This window comes from Myotis lucifugus, unplaced genomic scaffold, assembly GCF_000147115.1.
Source record: "Myotis lucifugus unplaced genomic scaffold, Myoluc2.0 scaffold_22, whole genome shotgun sequence".
In the NCBI taxonomy this organism is placed as follows: Eukaryota; Metazoa; Chordata; class Mammalia; order Chiroptera; family Vespertilionidae; genus Myotis; species Myotis lucifugus.
The window spans coordinates 4,969,330-4,984,583 of NW_005871070.1; the positions used below are offsets into that span (position 1 = coordinate 4,969,330).

Consider the following 15,254-nt stretch of genomic DNA (forward strand, 5'->3'; position numbering starts at 1 on the left):
TCACGTGGATGTTTCTCTCTCCCTCTTTCTCTGTGTCTGTCTCTCCCTGTACCCGCCTCCCTTCCACTCTCTCTAGAAAGCAATGGAAGAAATGTTCTGGGCTGAGGAGTAACACCAACAGCAGCTGCTACAACAAACAGGCTGAGGCCATAGTGTCCCCATCTCCCCGCAGCTGGACCGCCCCGTCCTCCAGTCCGCCTCCCCCGGGCTGTGCTCCGGGACCGACCGCTCAGGAGCCACCATGGTCCGCGGGAGGCGCCTTCAGCCTCCACTCGACTCAAGAAGGAGCCTTCTCGGCGGAGGAGAGAGGGAGACCCGGGGGCCTGAGGCGGCACCGAACCCCGAGCCGGGAGTGTGACATTTCCGTTCAGCTCCTTTCAGAGACGCGCCTCCCCCGCCCGGCCCCCGCGTCTCCCCCGCGAACGGCCGCCTTGACCTGACCTTCAGGCCCCTGTTCCTTTCCCTGCGGCTCGATGGGGTCACCGGCTAAAGGCCCGGAATGAGGAGGGAAAGATTCCTGTAAATTGATGAGGAAACTCTGATCTTAGTCTCTAAGTTGAACGGATTCTCTGCTGCGTGTCATTGTGGTTGACAGGAAGGCGAGACCGAGCCCGGGCCCTGACCCACCCTCGGTGGGGCCATCACAAGTGCTGGGCGCCGGGTGCGGCGAGAGCCGGTCCTCCCTCCCGGCTCGGGGACTCTGAGAACCCGGAGACCGGAGTCGGGGGACGTCAGGCAGGGGGCGTGGCGTATGTAGACGAGCAGGCGCGCAGAGGCTGCCGGTCCCACTCCGCCGGCGCCCCCACTTCCCAGCATCCCGAGATGGAAGCGCCCCCGGGGTTGCTGTCACATTGGTGCGGTTGTCGCTCGGGTTTCTGGGGCAGCGGGGGCGCAGCGGCGTGTTGAGTGGAGTGAGCGTGTGTGAAAAGTGGGTCGCGCGTGGGGGTTGGGGTGTCGGCGACGGGAGCAACTCATACTTACCTGGCAGGGGAGATACCATGATCACGAAGGTGGTTTTCCCAGGGCGAGGCTTATCCATTGCACTCCGGATGTGCTGACCCCTGCGATTTCCCCAAATGTGGGAAACTCGACTGCATAATTTGTGGTAGTGGGGGACTGCGTTCGCGCTCTCCCCTGGTTCTTCCAGTATCAAAAGCAGAAGTGAGGTAGTTCTTTGTTAGTGGTTGTTACTGTAGATGAACTTTTTAAGTACAGGTTTGCGGGAGAAGTTTTTTCTTCTCTTAACAGAGGGCTATAGTGGGTTTCAGCTACTTTCTTTCGCATTCTCTTTACCTCCCTCCCTGCTTTCAGAACTTCTCAAACCAGTGTGACGTTCTTAGCTGCTTATTTCCCAGGTTCAAATTTTCCTCAGCACAGAACTGGGCAATCCCAAAGCAAATAATGCCTCGTGGGTCGGTGGGTCGGTGGGTCGGTGGGTCGGTGGGTCGGTGGGTCGGTGGGTCGGTGGGTTTTCCCCGAAGTGCAGGTTGGGAATGAGAGGTCGTGAAAGTTCTGTCCTGCAGAAGCTGCTCATTGTGCTAGCTGCCTGCAGCCAAGGCTATCCTACCTATAGAGTTCTTTTAAAAATACATATATAATTGATTTCAGAGTGAGAGGGAGATAGAAACAACAATGGTCAGAGAGAATCATTGATCGACTGCCTCCTGCATGCCCACCCCTAACCCCCGCTGGGGATCAAGCCTGCAACCCGGGCATGTGCCCTGACGGGAATCTAACCGTGACCTCCTGGTTCATAGGTCCACGCTCAACTGTTGAGCCATGGGGGCCTGTCTCTATAGAGCTCTTTATTGATATTTCACCTGTTGTCCTAATGTTCTTCGAGGAAATTCAAGATAATGTGTTGTATCAGTGCATGTCTTTTTAGGTTTATTTAATCTGGAAAAGTTCCTGGCATTTTCTTCTCCTGCCATTGTTTACTCTCATGGAATATGCCCCTCATCCTGTATTCTCCAGGTTCCCACCCAACTATGACTCCCAGGCCACTCGCCCTGTCTGGCCCGCTTTTGTTTCTCCTCAGAGCATAAAGAACCAGTTTTCAATCATTTTCATCTCATAGCACACAAACTTACTAAAATTCTGCAGCACACTATAAGATATATTATTTGCGGATCTAACAAAAAAAAAGTGTAATTTTGATTCACTCACACCAGGCGGTTATTGTATCTGTAATACTCTCAATAATAAAAATTTAGTTTTTTAAAAGATCAACTGTCTGAAATTTTATTTTCAAAATAAATATTCAGCAGTTTGTTCTCAAACTTCTTTATGTATGTCTATATAAACATACACATACATCAAAATGTGAATGTAGTGAGATTATCTTTTAATCATTTTCTCTTAAGATTCTAAATATTACAGTGTTTTTTGTTTTTCTTTTGTCATACAATGAGGTGTGTTTTATTTCATTAATCATACAAATAATTTTCTACAATAAACGAGGGCAAACCGGAGGATTCGGCAGTCCACTGGGGGGAGGAAACCCACAGGCTGATGGCCTGGGCGCGCAGTGTCCTGGTTCACAGTGCAGTTTGTCGCTCGTGTCCTTGCAGGTGGCTTTTTCTCCACATCACGACTGGGATCCCAAAGACCATGGGGATGGGAAATCCCCAGGTTCTTAGGAAATTTCACTCTGCTTCTCCTATTCAATGGTCTGTCTCTTTGGTGGGCAGGTGTTCTTCTTGCACCCCCATCTTCTTCTTCTGCACCTCCCCCATGTCTGGCTTGTCTGCCATTTTCTTTAAACAATCCGAGGCCTTTGCTCCAGATGGGGTTCCAGGGTCTCATTCGAGTCCTTGCAGCAAGAGACCTGATTTAAGTTCTTACCTTCTTCTCGGTGCATCAACCCAGGCCTGATCTCTATTATCTTCCTCAGGATCATATAGAAATTCATCATTTTTTGGAACCCTGTGTAGTTTCTTCTTTTTCTTTTGGTCACCCGTGCTAATTTCAAAAATGTTAAGGATATGGCTAAGTATCACGTCTAAAGTTCACACTTTTTTTTTAATCCTCACCTGAGAATATTTTCCCCCCATTGATTTCTAGCGAGTGCAAGGGGGGGAGGAGGGGATGAGAGAGAGAAACATCAATGTGAGAGACGCATCAATTGGCAGCCTCCTTCACCCACCCCTATGGGGACTGGGGAACCTACAACAGAGGTACCTGCCCTTGACCAGGAATCCAACCCAAGACCTTTCAGTCCTCAGGCTGATGCTCTCACAACGAGCAAAACCGGCCAGGGTTAAAGTTCATACCTTTTTTTTTTTTTTTAATATATTTTATTGATTTTTTACAGAGAGGAAGGGAGAGAGATAGAAACATCGATGAGAGAGAAACATCGATCAGCTGCCTCCTGCACATCTCCTACTGGGGATGTGCCCGCAACCCAGGTACATGCCCTTGACCGTAATCGAACCTGGGACCTTTCAGTTCTTAAGCCGACGCTCTATCCACTGAGCCAAACCGGTTTCGGCTTCATACCTTTTTAATACAGAATAAAGAATCCCATTTCCTAAGCTACATATTTTTCTATTTATATTTTCCTTTAAACTTCTTTTTTTTTTTTTTAACTGTTCCTCCAAGTACAGTTCTTGCCCAATTAACAAGGCTTTTAAAAGAAGATGACAGCCCTAGCCAGTTTGTCTCAGTGGATAGAGTATGGATCGGCCTGCGGACTGAAGGGTCCCCGTTTTAATTCTGGTCAAGGGCACATGCTTGGGTTGCAGATCGATCCCCAGTAGGGGGCATGCAGGAGGCAGCCAATCAATGATTCTCACTCATCATTGATATTTATATCTCTCCCTTCCTCTGAAATCAATAAAAATGAAATATTAAAAAAAAAAGATGACAGAGGAGGCAAAACTATTTTTTTCATTGAAAACTGGTATCTCAGAGTGGTATTTAAATAATGAAAATTCTGAGTCCAAAAAGGCTACTCAAAGCAAGGCAAGAATAGAAATTATTTTAGACATCTAAATTCTCTACAAGTTCCCATATATAAATTGCTACTGAAATCAGAAGGAAAATATTTCAAAAGTGAATGGAAAAAACTAAACTTTTAAAACGTACTTGAGCCGAAACCGGTTTGGCTCAGTGGATAGAGTGTCGGTCTGTGGACTGAAAGGTCCCAGGTTCGATTCCGGTCAAGGGCATGTACCTGGGTTGCGGGCACATCCCCAGTAGGAGATGTGCAGGAGGCAGCTGATCGATGTTTCTCTCTCATCGATGTTTCTAACTATCTCTCTCCCTTCCTCTCTGTAAAAAATCAATAAAATATATTTTAAAAAAACAAAAAATAAAACGTACTTGAGCAAGTCAATATTAAATAATATATAAATTATTTACCAAATAAATTTATTATTTGTGTATTCTAGTGTAATTACTGATATATTAAATTAGTTTTGGGTCTTGTCAATGTTCATCTTCACTCAAATTTATACAAAACCAATTCCAAAGAATAGAGACTGCCGGGCCGTTTGCCTCAGTGGTTGAGCATGGACCTATGAACCAGGAGGTCACGGTTAGATTCCCATCAGGGCACATGCCCGGGTTTCAGGCTTGATTCCCAGCGGGGGTTAGGGGTCCGGATGCAGGAGGCAGTCGATCAATGATTCTCTCTGACCATTGCTGTTTCTATCTCCCTCTCACTCTGAAATCAATTATATATGTATTTTAAAAAGAGCTCTATAGGTAGGATAGCCTTGGCTGCAGGCAGCTAGCACAATGAGCAGCTTCTGCAGGACGGAACTTGGACGGAACTTTCACGACCTCTCATTCCCAACCTGCACTTCGGGGAAAACCCACCGACCCACCGACCCGTGAGGCATTATTTGCTTTGGGATTGCCCAGTTCTGTGCTGAGAAAAATTTGAACCTGGGAAATAAGCAGCTAAGAACGTCAAACTGGTTTGAGAGGTTCTGAAAGCCGGGAGGGAGGTAGAGAGAATGCGAAAGAAAGCAACTGAAACCCACTATAGCCCTCTGTTAAGAGAAGAATAAGGCCTTTCAAGTGGAAAAGTCAGGAACAGGAAGACCACGCAACCACCCACACTACGCTACGCTACACAGTCACTTCTGCTTTTGAAACCGGAAGAACCAGGGGAGAGCGCGAACGCAGTCCCCCACTACCACAAATTATGCAGTCGAGTTTCCCACATTTGGGGAAATCGCAGGGGTCAGCACATCCGGAGTGCAATGGATAAGCCTCGCCCTGGGAAAACCACCTTCGTGATCATGGTATCTCCCCTGCCAGGTAAGTATGAGTTGCTCCCACCGCCCAAACCCCAACCCCCACGCGCGACCCACTTTGCACACACGCTCACTCCACTCAACACGCCTCTGCGCCCCCGCTGCCCCAGAAACCCGAGCGGCAACCACGTCCGTCGCCACGACAACCCCGGGGCGCTTCCATCTCGGGATGCGGGGACGTGGAGGCGCCGGCGGAGTGCGACCGGCAGCCTCTGCGCGCATGCTCATCTGCATACGCCACGCCCCCTGCCTGACGTCCCCGGCGCCCTGTCTCCGGCTTCTGATCCGCGCCTGGCGCGCTGGTGGCCGCGAGGAGACGAGTCCCCGACCCTGGAGAGAGGACCGGCTCTCGCCGCACCCGGCGCCCAGCACTTGTGATGGCCCCACCGAGGGTGGGTCAGGGCCCGGGCTCGGTCTCGCCTTTCTGTCAACCACAATGACACGCAGCAGAGAGTCCGTTCAACTTAGAGACTAAGATCAGAGTTTCCTCATCAATTTACAGGAAACTTTCCCTCCTCATTCCGGGCCTTTAGACGTAGGGAAAGGAACAGGGGACGGAAGGTCAGGTCAAGGCGGCCGTTCGCGATGGAGACGCGGGGGCCGGGCGGGGGAGGCGCGTCTCTGAAAGGAGCTGAACGGAAATGTCACACTCCCGGCTCGGGGCTCGGTGCCGCCTCAGGCCCCCGGGTCTCTCTCTCCGCCGAGAAGGCTCCTTCTTGAGTCGAGTGGAGGCTGAAGGCGCCTCCCGGACCATGGTGGCTCCTGAGCGGTCGGTCCCCGGAGCACAGCCCGGGGGAGGCGGACTGGAGGACGGGGGCGGTCCAGCTGCGGGGAGATGGGGACACTATGCAGCAGCCTGTTTGTTGTAGTAGCTGCTGTTGGTGTGAATCCTCAGCCCAGAACATTTCTTCCATTGCTTTCTGCCAAAGTGCACAACCTAAACCCAATAAATTGGCAAACCCAAATTAAGGGGCATTCTGTAGGCCGGTGCTCTCAATAGTGTCCAGTGCTATGTGATACAAAAACCCAGGAACTTTTCCAGATGAAAGAAGGCTAAAGAGACGTGCCCTGAGTGCAACACGTCGGTTTGAATTTCCTTTTGAAGTGAAGGACATTACTGGGACAGCCGGTGGAATGTGAATAAAGGCCTGTGGATTAGATAAGCATAGTATCAAAGCTAGCTTTCTGATCTTCATTATTGTAATGAGGATTTAAGAGAATTATTTGGTTTTAGGAAATTCACGCTGAAGTGTTTAAGAGTCAAGAGGCATCATATCTGCAACTTACTCAAATGGATTAAGACAAATAAGATGTATAGATGTGTGTGTAAAGAGGAAGGACTAAGCACATGTGACAATGTGTCCATTTGGGGGATCTGGGTGAAGGGTATCCAGGAAATTTTGTACTTTCCTTCAACTACCTGAAAGTCTGAAATTAAGAGAACGTACACACTTAACTTCAGGTGTTTGGGTTACTGTCAGTTTTTTGACAGTACATCATCAGACAGCGACGCCTCCGGAACCTCCGAACCTCCCATCTGTAGCTCCCGCCGGACCTGGCCAGAGGACCTCAGAAGCCATGTCGAAGCCCCATAGAGGTGTCGGCACTGCCTTTATTCAGACGCAGTAGCTGCACGCAGCCGTGGCTGACATGTTCCTGGAGCACATATGCCGCCTGGACATTGATTCGCCGCCCACCACGGCCTGGAACACTGGCATCATCTGTACCATCGGCCCTGCTTGCCGATCAGTGGAGATGTTGAAAGAGATGATTCAATCTGAAATGCATGTGGCTCGTATGAATTTTTCTCCTGGAACTCACGAGTACCACGCGGAGACCATCAAGAATGTGCGCAGGGCACTGAAAGCTGTGGCCCTGGACACTAAAGGACCTGAGATCCGAACGGGGCTCACCAAGGGCAGCGGCACCGCGGAGGTGGAGCTGAAGAAAGGGGCCACTCTCAAGAGCACGCTGGAGAAGGCCTACATGGAAAAGTGTGAGGGAAACACCCTGTGGCTGGACTGCAAGAATATTTGCAAGGTGGTGGAAGTGGGCAGCGAGATCTACGTGGATGATGGACTTATTTCTCTGCAGGTGAAGGAGAAGGGCTGGCTTCCTGATAACAGAGATGGAGATGGTGGTACTTTGGGCAGCAAGAAGGGCATGAACCTCCCTGGGGCTGCTGTGGGCCTGCCTGTCAGAAAAGGAGACCCAGGATCTGAAGTTTGGGGTGGAGCAGAATGTAGATAAGGTGTTCGCGTCTTTCATTCGCAAGGCATCTGATGGCCATGAAGTCAAGAAGGTCCTGGGGGAAAAAGGAAAGAACATCAAGAAAATCAGCAAAATCGAAAATCTTGAAGGAGATCGGAGGTTTGATGAGATCCTGGAAGCCAGTGATGGGATCATGGTGGCTTGTGGTGATCTAGGCATTGAGGTTCCTACAGAGAAGGTCTTCCTTGCTCAAAAGATGAGGATGGGCCCTAGCCGGTTTGGCTCGGTGGATAAAGCGTCGGCCTGCGGACTGAAGGGTCCCAGGTTCGATTCTGGCCAAGGGCACATGCCTGGGTTGCGGGCTCGGTCCCCAGTGGGGGGCGTGCAGGAGGCAGCCAATCGATGATTCTCTCTCATCATTGATGTTTCTAGCTCTTTCTCCTTCTCCCTTCCTCTCTGAAACCAATAAAGAAATATATTTTAAATAAATAAATAAATAAATAAATAAATAAATAGAATTAAAAAAAAAAAAGATGAGGATGGGGAGGTGCAACCGAGCTGGGAAGCCTGTCATCTGTGCCATACAGATGTTGGAGGGCAAGATCAAGAAGCCCCGTCCCACCCGAGCTGAGGGCAGCGATGTGGCCAATGCAGTGCTGATGGAGCTGACTGCATCATGCTGTCTGGAGAGACGGCTAAAGGGGACTACCCTGGAGGCTCTGCGCATGCAGCACCTGATTGCCCGTGAGGCAGAGGCCACCATCTACCACTTGCAATTATTTGAGGAACTCCGCTGCCTGGCGCCCTTACCAGTGACCCCACAGAAGCCACCGCTATGGGCGCCGTAGAGGCCTCCTTCAAGTGCTGCAGTGGGGCCACAATAGTCCTCACCAAGTCTGACAGGTCTGCTCACCAGGTGGCCAGGTACCGCCCTGTGCTCCCATCATTGCTGTGACCCGTAATCACCAGACAGCTCTCCAGGCCCACCTACACCGAGGCATCTTCCCTGTGGTGTGTAAGGACCAGTGCAGGAGGCCTGGGCTGAGGACTGGACCTCCGGGTGAACTTGGCCATGCATGTTGACAAGGCCCGAGGCTTCTTCAAGAAGGGAGATGTGGTCATCTTGCTGACCGGGTGGCATCCTGGCTCTGGCTTCACCAACTCCATGCGTATAGTGCCTGTGCCGTGGTGGGCCCCAGAGCCCCTCCTCCAGCCCCTGTCCCATCCCCTCCCCCAACCCACCCCTAGGCCAGCGATGCTTGCAGTGCTCACTTGGGGCTGTAGTGTGGCACCGATGGGCTGGGGCTCCAGGGAAGAAGATTAAGGCCTCTGTGAAGCATGGCTATTTCTAAGACCCTGCTCAGGTGAGGTATAATCCAGAGCCAGGCTGCCCATCTTATGGCCTGGCCCTACCCAAGCAAGACAGGCAGGGGTGCAGGACTGGAGTCTCCGAAGCTGAACATAGAGGACAATCGCTCCTGCTTCTCCTCTGTGCACTCCATTCAGTTCCTGTGGAAATGGACACTCAGAGAACTCCCAAGCCTGGCCTGGCTCAGAAGATAGCCGGCTAGAGAGGGCAGTGGTTCCAGTGTCAGCAGACTCTGTCTGGCCCTGGCCTTCACTTGCTTCTCCAATCCCCTCAGCCTCCCCCACTCCCATCTTGTGCATTGTGTGCCTCTGTTCCTGCCTTCCACCCAGCTGTCGCTGCAGACAAACTCCATTCTCCACCTTCATTATCCCCACTACTGCAGCTGCCTCTAGGCTTGTTGCTATAGAGCCTACCTGTATGTCAATAAACAGCAGCTGAAGCAAAAAAAAAAAAAAAATCAGACAACATAGATCTTAATTTTAATGAGGAATTTGATACTCCTTATACCCTTCATGGATAAAATGGAGAAATGAGCCCTAACCGGTTTGGCTCAGTGGATAGAGCATCGGCCTGCAGACTCAGGGGTCCTGGGTTCGATTCCAGTCAAGGGCATGTACCTTGGTTGCAGGCACATCCCCAGTGGGAGTGTGCAGGAGTCAGCTGATTGATGTTTCTCTCTCATCGATGTTTCTAACTCTCTATCCCTCTCCCTTCCTCTCTGTAAAAAATCAATATCAATTTTTTTTTTTAAAAGGAGAAATGATGGTTGATGATACTATAAATAGGCGAATTCATAACTACCTAAATAACTGTAACCAGAAGCATTTGAGATTTTGTCCCTCATCATACATATGTCATTAGTTTTGGATCAAATAGACTGGAAACTTCTCTACAGGTTTGGATGTTCTTACGTCGACCCTCTATGCCTGTTCTGGATTCAATTGTGACCCAACAACAACAACAAACAAGATGCTAAGAAAGTATAAATAGACTGGCTGCCAGAGGCCCGTAATCCCCTCCCCAAGAATATGAAAGTGATGATGACTCTTATGAAGTGTTGGATTTAAGTGAGTATGCAAGAAGACACCACGGGTGGAGTCATGTTTTTGACCACAGTTCAGGACCTATGGTAGAAAAATACTCAGTAGCCACCCAGATTGTAATGGGTGGAGTGACTGACTGGTGCGCAGGATTTTTGTTTCAGAAAGTTGGAAACTTGCAGCAACTGCAGTAAGTGGTGGCTTTCTTCTCCTTCAGATCGCTCGTTATGGAGGCTATGTGCAAACTGACTGGAGAAAAGTTGAAAAAGGTGTAAACCGAGCAAAAAGACAGATTAAGTGAAGTATGGTAGCAATCATCTCAGGTAGAAACTGTAGTTTAACTCTAACCCTGCTGTTTGGCTTAACAATAGAAAGGTTATTTTGATTTTCTGAATTATATAAATCATCTCATTCAATTGAATGCCTTATTGATTGTAATGTGAATATCCCATTGATTGTGATCTTACTGGTTTTAGAAAGCAAATTCCTCTGTACCTGGGAACCAGGACAGCGCAATTATCCCAAGACCTGACGGTTCCAAATAATGTCTCCCTGTCAACTCAGTGGTCCCAAGACCCGAGGGCTCTAGATAACGTGTTCCTGTCAACTCAGTGATCCAGAGACCCAAAACTATAATTAACATGCTTAATTCTGCTTCTGTAAACTGCTTTTTTGCGAACCAGGTTCCTCATTCCAAACCCTGGGATGTAATCAATACCTTGGTGATTTTTGCCTATAAATCTGGTGTTGCGGCCATCTTATCACTGCGAGATTTGGGAGAGCGAAATGCCCCCTCCTAGTCCCCGATTGCAGTAAATGTGACTCTTTAATTCGACTTCTTGAGGCGCCCTTCTGTGATTCGCGGGGTACATTACAACATAAGAAACAAGCAAAGAAAGCAGCACCTGAAATCAGCAACATCACTAAGAGGTTTCCGAATTTGTCAAACAGAACCACATTGTGATATCCAGCGGCTTTGTGGGAGGCTTTTCGCTACGCCTTACATCTTAAGGAAATGAGTGTTCTACCACAGCGGAGTCAACTGTGAGAAAAGAAGTGGGGGTGACAAGTCAGTCTCTCAACATTACATGCCACCCTACTCTCTAGGGTGACAAGAAACAACTAGATGGACAATTTCAAATTCAAAAGTTAGCATATTGCCATTTGAAGTTTGGCAATCTAGTATCTGCTGTAAAACAACCTATATGGTATGTGTACAAGGGTATTCTTGATCAAAACACGGCTGTCATTTATTTAAATTAGATCTTCTTCATTATGCTTTATAGTATAGTGCCAATAAATAAAAATTTGTATTATAGCTGCAACATTTGGGTAGACTTTTAAAAAATATGTGTTTGCAATAAACTGAATTGTAATGCCCTTTTGTGGAAGGATTTAGAAGTAGAATTATTAAAGATATTAAACAGATTTAATACCAGTTTTTTAGATTGTTTTTTTTCTTGCCATTCTTTTTTTTTCAACTTTTTTTTATTATTGCTTAAAGTATTACAAAGAGTATTACATATGTCTCCTCCCCCCCGTTTGACTTTCCCCCGGCCTCCCCTACCCCCCAGTGTCTTATGTCTATTGGTTATGCTTATATGCATGCATACAAGTCCTTCGGTTGATCTCTTACCCCCCCTCCCGCCCCCAACCCTCCCCCGCCTTCCCACTGTAGTTTGACAGTCTGTTTGAGGCTGCTCTGCCTCTGTATCTATTTTTGTTCATACTATCTAATAAAAGAGAAACATGGTACTTAGCCGTACATCCGCTACCCTTCCCATTGGCTAATCAGGGCGATATGCAAATTAACTGCCAGCCAAGATGGCGGCCGGCAGCCATGCACTGAAGCGAACAGGGAGGCTTGCTTGCTCCAGTGACTGCGGACTCCAACGTTCCCCGCCTGACTTGCCGGCCTCTCAGCTGCAACTCTAAGCAACTATGTTGCAAATATAGAAGCTAAACAAAACCCCAGAAACTTGCTTTAGTCAGCCGGGCTTCAGCCAGCCGGACCACAACATTGTATCAAATACAGAAGGTAAACAAAGGCCAGAAACCTGCTTTCAGCAGCAGAGGCCTCAGAGCTAAAGCTGGCCCAGAATAAAAAAGAAAAAAAGAAAAAAGGGAGCGGTTGGGAGCTTCAGTCACCCGCCAGCCTGAAAACGGCCCTCAGCCCCTCAGCCAGGCTGGCCAGGCACCCCAGTGGGGACCCCCACCCTGATCCAGGACACCCTTCAGGGCAAACCAGCCGGCCCCTACCTGTGCACCAGGCCTCTATTCTATATGATAAAAGGGTAATATGCCTCCCGGCACTGGGATCAGCGTGACAGGGGGCAGCGCCCAAACCCCCTGATCGCCCTGTGGCTCTGTGTGTGACAGGGTGCGGCGCCCCAACCCCCTGATCGGCCCTGCTCTGTGGGTGATAGAGGGCGACGCCCCAACCCCCCCCACGGGCCCTGCTCTGTGTGTGACAGGGGACGGTACCCCAACTCCCCTATTGGCCCTACTCTGTGAGTGACAGGGGGGAGCTCCTCAACCCCCTGATTGGCTCTGCTCTGTGAGTGACAGGGGGGAGCTCCTCAACCCCCTGATCGGCCCTGCTCTGTGAGTGACAGGGGGGAGCTCCTCAACCCCCTGATTGGCTCTGCTCTGTGAGTGACAGGGGGGAGCTTCTCAACCCCCTGATCGGCCCTGCTCTGTGAGTGACAGGGGGGAGCTCCTCAACCCCCTGATCGGCCCTGCTCTGTGCGTGACAGGGGGTGGCGCCGCAACTTCCCTATCGACCCTGCCTTGAGTGTGACAGGGGGCGGTGCCCCAACCCCCCAATCAGCTGTACCCTGAGCGTGACTAGGGGTGGCATCGCAACCTCACTATCCGCCCTGCTCTGTGCATAACAGGGGGCAGCGCCCCAACTCCCCAATTGGCCCTGCTCTGAGCCTGACCAGAGGCTACACCTAGGGATTGGGCCTGCCCTCTGCCACCCGGGAGCAGGCCTAAGCCAGCAGGTCATTATCTCCCGAGGGGTCCCAGACTTCGAGAGGGCACAGGATGGGCTGAGGGACCCCCCCCTCGCCCCCCCGAGTGCACAAATTTTTGTGCACTGGGCCTCTAGTCAGTTTATTATGGTCTTAATTATCCATAGATGAGTGAGATCATGTGGTATTTTTCTTTCATTGACTGGCTTATTTCACTTAGCATAATGTTCTCCAGTTCCATCCATGCTGTTGCAAATGGTAAGAGTTCCTTCTTTTTTACAGCAGCATAGTATTCCATGGTGTAGATGTACCACAGTTTTCTAATCCATTCATGTGCTGATGGGCACTTAGCTGTTTCCAGATCTTAGCTATGGTAAATTGTGCTGCTATGAACATAGGGATGCATATATCCTTTCTGATTGGTGTTTCTGGTTTCTTGGGATATATTCCTAGAAGTGGGATCCCGGGGTCAAATGGGAGTTCCATTTTTAACGTTTTGAGGAAACTCCATACTGTCTTCCATAGTGGCTGCACCAGTCTGCATTCCCACCAGCAGTGCGCGAGTGTTCCTTTTTCTCCACATCCTCTCCAGCACTTGTCGTTTGTTGATTTGTTGATGATAGCCAGTCTGACAGGTGTGAGATGTTACCTCATTGTTGTTTTGATTTGTATCTCTCCGATGATTAGTGACTTTGAGCATGTTTTCATATGTCTCTTGGCTTTCTGAATGTCCTCTTTTGAAAGGTGTCTATTTAGATCCTTTGCCCATTTTTTGATTGGATTGTTTATCTTCCTTTTGTTGAGTTGTATGAGTTCCCTATAAATGTTGGAGATTAAACCCTTATCAGTGATAACATTGGCAAATATGTTCTCCCATGCAGTGGGCTTTCTTGTTGTTTTGTTGATGGTTTCTTTTGCTGTGCAGTTTCCTGCCATTCTTACTTGGCTTATACAATAAATATAATAAACAATTTCAAGGAAGGCTCTTCTAAGGAAATATCCCATGTTTAAAGCTTTCTTTCTTTTTTTTTTTTTTTTGGTGTCTGTAGTTGTAAAATATCTTCTTGTATGTAAGCTTCTAATTTTTTTATTAATTTATTTTTCTTGGCAGCCTGAGCAGAACTAATTACTTTGAGGGTACATATACTAGTAGTTGCCTCACTGATTTATTACATTAACTTTGAGTTCTAAAAGTCCTAATTATTATTTTGGCCTCTTCACAAAGTGATAAAAATTACCTTAAAATACTTGGTAGCACCGTATGAATTTACTGTCTGAAGAACCGTGGTTCTATGCCGGAAGCCAGCTCTAGCATGTCATAATTGCAAGAGTTTCATCAAAAGGTTGATGGAACCTGGGGACTCAACAAGGGCTGAGTCACATATGTTATCACCTGTTGGGAATGACTAAAGGCATTTCCCCAAACCTGAAAAGGGATGATTGCTTGGCTGCCAGACAGCTCAGGGCATCTTAATCTACATGTTATTGCCTCCTACTGGCCAAACACCTGAACAGCTGTAGGCTAATTCCCCCAAATCTGACAATGCCTCTGTATACGAAACCCTGACCCTTTGAAGTGTATATCCAAACCGGTTTCGGCTAATTTGTGTTCATAAAAAGCATGGGGTCCTGAGATAGGAGATCTTAGTTTCCTTTAAACTAGGATCCTCTGATCCCCAAATGCCTTTCAAAATTATATTTCGTCTCTGGACTCCTATTTAATCTACGCACAGCCTTCACCAGATTGCTGAACCCTTCTTAATGCTGGGACAAGAACCCCGACAGTTCTATGTAATTATGAAATGTAGCTTAAAGAGAATTGTCTCCATCTAGAGATATAAGTGCTAAGGCTTTCAAACTGGCGGTAGCATTGTGTTGGTTGAACACTAGGCCATATGACTTGATTCTCAGGGTTGACATCACAATGGCTCTGAGGCTCCTTTGCCCAGAAAAGCTTCCTGTGTTGTTTTGTTCATAGATTTCTAGGTTGGAATAGGGAAAACATCAGGACATGTTGGAGTCTTCAGATTGGAAAGACTGCAGATATTTTGTAAAAATAAGGCATTTGATACTTTGGAGATTGGGTGCTTTCATTATCTCAAGACTCCTTAAAATTGAATGTGAGATTGATCTTCATGTTCTTTCTTTTCTCTCATTAGTGCCTCAGATACAATGCCAAATAAAACTCAGAAATGATTTTGCTTTAAAAATAAATAGCTATAACCAAAGAATATTGACTAATAAGCTAATACCAATTAATACAGAAAGAAAGAAAACTAAAACTTTAGCCTTTTTTGGTGTCACGTTCTTTTTATCTTACTCCGACTGGCTTATTTCACTTAGCATAATGCTCTCCAATTCCATCCATGTTGTTGCAAATGTTAAAAGTTCCTTC

General features: G+C 48.2%; 2 non-coding genes and 2 pseudogenes across 2 annotated transcripts; 3 read left to right on the forward strand and 1 right to left on the reverse strand.

Moving 5' to 3' along the window:
• The first annotated feature begins 973 nt into the window (after window positions 1-973).
• Window positions 974-1,137, forward strand: LOC111825360. Its single transcript, XR_002828521.1, has one exon. It is a non-coding gene; the product is annotated as a U1 spliceosomal RNA (small nuclear RNA).
• Window positions 1,138-5,112: 3,975 nt separating this feature from the next.
• Window positions 5,113-5,276, reverse strand: LOC111825366. The gene has a single exon (XR_002828527.1). It is a non-coding gene; the product is annotated as a U1 spliceosomal RNA (small nuclear RNA).
• A 1,386-nt stretch (window positions 5,277-6,662) lies between these two features.
• LOC102429776 lies at window positions 6,663-9,301 on the forward strand (annotated as a pseudogene).
• LOC111825341 lies at window positions 8,814-10,268 on the forward strand (annotated as a pseudogene).
• The last annotated feature ends 4,986 nt before the right edge of the window (window positions 10,269-15,254 follow it).